Source organism: Puma concolor, chromosome D3 (assembly GCF_028749965.1).
Source record: "Puma concolor isolate L17-30 chromosome D3, mPumCon1.1.hap2, whole genome shotgun sequence".
NCBI classification, from domain to species: Eukaryota; Metazoa; Chordata; class Mammalia; order Carnivora; family Felidae; genus Puma; species Puma concolor.
Window position 1 is genome coordinate 5379496 of NC_141678.1, and position 3740 is coordinate 5383235.

Genomic DNA, 3740 nt, shown 5'->3' on the forward strand with positions numbered 1-3740 from the left:
CATATTGTCAATGAGATTCGATAGACCCAGTTGCTGGGGTCTTTAAGGCCTGCTACATTGCTTGAGAGTCTAAATAAGTACACTGTATCCAATATATGAAAACTTGACTTTGAGAATTTTAGGATTGAGGAAGGGGGCCAGGCTGGCTCAGTCAGTGGAATGTGTGTGTGACTCTTGATCCCAGGGCTGTGGGTTCGAACTCCATGTTGGGTGTACAGATTACTTAAAAATAAAATCCTAAAATAAATAAATAAACAAATAAATAAATAAACAAATAATAAAAACAGTAAAAGTTACCCACATTAGATACAATTCCCTACTTCAGACTTGAGGTGAGCATCACTTTGTGTCACCTTGTGTAGCTACTAAAATGGTTATTTAAGATTTTATTTTTAAGTAATCTCTATGCCCCACGTGGGGCTCAAACTCACAACCCTGAGTTCAAGAGCTATATACTCTACACACTAAGCCAGCCCCGCACCCCAAAGGTGGGTACATTTTAATGTAAGATACAATATGGAATATTTAGTATTTGGTTGTGGCATCCGAAGTAAAAACGTCTACCCCCCCCCCCCCCGTCTTGTTTTTCTTTCATTAAAAAATAATACTTGACAACAGATTAGACATTTTTGCCCCAAGGATTTCCTGGCCACAAGAGAATCCTGAAAGTTTGGGAATAAATGATTTACGGCACCCCCATGCTGAGTCGAGGCTGAAGGGAAGAAAAGTCCTGGGGAGATCACTTTGTGCGTCTGCCCAGGACGCTGCCATATTTATTAGGTACGAGATGTAGTTTCTCATGCACTCCTCATTTTGTACTTCCCCTAAATACGACGGCTCTAGAAATGCTTAAATGACCCCAACTGGGTCTTCTTATTCGCTTGAAAAGAAAACAAGAGTAAGGACCGGGTTCTTGTGTTAGGTGTAGAACTAACGGAGAGAGCCAAATATTATTTTCTGCCTTGAGACAAGTCTGCATGGATCTGAACAATTAGTAAAGTGATGGGGTTTTATGATCAAAGACCTTTGATGAGTAATGAGGATGCTTTTAAAAATACAAAATAAAAAATATTTTTAAAAATTTTTAAAAATGTTTATTTATTTTTGAGAGAGAGAAAGAGGCAGGCAGAGAGAGAGGGAGACACAGAATCCGAAGCAGGCTCCAGACCGAGCTGTCAGCACGGAGCCCGACGCAGGGCTCGAACCCACGGGCCACGAGATCATGACCTGAGCCGAAGTCGGACGCTGAACCGACTGAGCCACCCGGGCGCCCCTATTTACCTTTACATTAGTTAAAATTTAATGAAATGAGTTCCTCAATTGCACCAGCCACATTTCAAGTGTCCAGTAGAAAGGTTGGATTTGGGCTAATATACCGGACGGCGCAGACAGAGACGAGCCCATGATCACAGAAGGTCATGCTGGATGGGTGCCAGTGTAGGCGAGCCGTAATTTAGTTAAGCAATCCCCTATTGTTGGACGTTCATGTTGTTTCCGATACTTTGGTTCTATCAACACTGCGACAAAGACTTGTTAGCACAGATCTCTGCCCACCCACCTGTGCATGTATATCTGAAAAACCAGCTTCTCAAGGCAACTTGCTGGGTCAAAGGGCATATACGTTTTAAATTTACACAGGCTTTGCCGAATCCCCCTGCAAAGAGGTGACAGAAATGTGCACTCCTGCCACCGATTGCCAAGAGCGCCTGGTTCCCCACATGTGAGCCAGCACGGCGCTTCTCGAACTTTGATCTTGGCTTGGTGAATGACGGGATCTTAGAACAGCGTTCATTCAGACACTATTTTTAAGTGTCCCCCAACATAAGAAGGACCTCATTCACGATTTCACGCAACAAAATCCACTCTCGAGGCGAAAAACGTTTCTCGAAGCCCTTTGTGGATCAGTTGGGGACTTTGGCCTTCAGGAGGGCGTTGGATGTTTATGTTGATTGCCTCACCTGTCATTAGGTGTTGAACTGTGTGCTAATTATTAGCTACGGTGGATGGAGAAGCAGAGGCAAGATCGGATATGGAGTGCTCGAAGCTATTGACCAACTATAAGGGTACCCGGGTGTCACTTTCAAAGAAAACGTGTGATGTTTCTCAGTGAGACTTAGTTTTCAGGTACAGCGTGTTCATTTGCCTGAAGCAGTAAAGGGCTGTCACCTGGCCCTCATCCGCAGCGACTGCTCGACTGATCTGCTCTGGGGACCCAAGATTTCTGCAGCCATGGCTATGCAGGACCCTTGACTTCAGCTAAACTGTCTAACACTTAAAGATAATTATGGTACGCCCGTGTTTACACCAGCACTGTTCCAGCAGCCAAGAGGCGGCAACAGCCCAAACTTCTATCAAGGGATGAACAGAGCAGCAAAACCTCATCTACCCATGCGACGGAATAGGAAACAGCCACCAAGGGGAAGGGGACTCCGACACCTGCTACAACATGGACGAATCCGGAGGGCATCACGCTAGGTGAAATATGCCAGTGACAAAGGGCAGCTACTGGCTGATTCCACGTACATGAGGTCCCCAGAGGAGTCACATTCACAGGGACAGAAAGCAGGATGGTGGGCACTAGGGGCTGGCGGGGGGCGGGGTGGGGGGGACTGGGGAGTCAGTGTTTCATGGGGACAGAGTCTGAGTTCGGGAAGATGAAAGAACTCTGGAGACGCACGGAGGTGACGGCTGCACAACAGCGGGCGTGTCCTTCGTGCCGTGAACCGTACGCTTAAAAATGCTCCAAGTGGGGGGAAAAATATACGTGCGGAGGCAAGACGTGGAACAGAGTTTAGGTAATAGGTGGAGAACCTGAGAGTGGTCACAGAGCCTTTCATGTGGGAAGATTTGTATTTGTATTTTTTAAGGCGTTTATTTCTTTTTGAGAGAGAGAGGGAGAGAGCGATCAAACAGGGGAGAGGCAGAGAGAGAGGGGGGACAGAGGAGCCGAAGCGGGCTCCACGCTGACAGCAGGGAGCCCGACCTGTGGCTCAAACTCACCAGCCGGGAGATCGTGACCTGAGCCAAAGTTGGACGCCTAACTCACTGAGCCACCCAGGCGCCCCAGATTTTTATTTATTTATTGTTACTATTATTTTAATGTTTTATTTATGTTTGAACGGGCGCAAGCTGGGGAGGGGCAGAGAGAGAAGGGGACACAGGGTCTGAAGCAGGCTGTGCGCTGAGAGCCCTAAGCGGGGCTCGAACTCACCAACCGCAAGATCGCGACCTGAGCCACAAGGGGGCGCAAGGAGGCGGCCGAACACCCCAGAAAGGGGGTGAGCAAGGCCCGTCTCCCTTCCTCCCTTCCTCCCTGCATTTCCTCCTGCTTTTTCTTTTTGTTTTTGTTTTGTTAATAGCCCTTATTTTTTAGAGCAGTTTCAGGCCCACAGCAAAGTTTGACGGGAGGTACAGGGCGTTTCCATACACGCTGCCCACCCCCCACCCCCCACAGCCTCGCCGTTATTCGCGTCCCCCAGCAGAGTGGTATCCCCCCCTTCTTAACCTTGGGGTGACATTCACGGAACATACAAAGCGCCGTTTCAACCGCGGTGGAGCGCACAACCCAGCGGGGTTTCATCCGTTCACGACATTGTGCAACCATCGCCTCTCTCTGGCTCCGGAACATTTCGTCACTCGGAAAGGAAACTTCGTACCCGCCAAGGGGTCACCTCTGCTGTCTCTCCCCCGGCTCCTGGCAGCACCAGCCTGGGCTTTCTTTAAAAAAAAAATAAAAATAA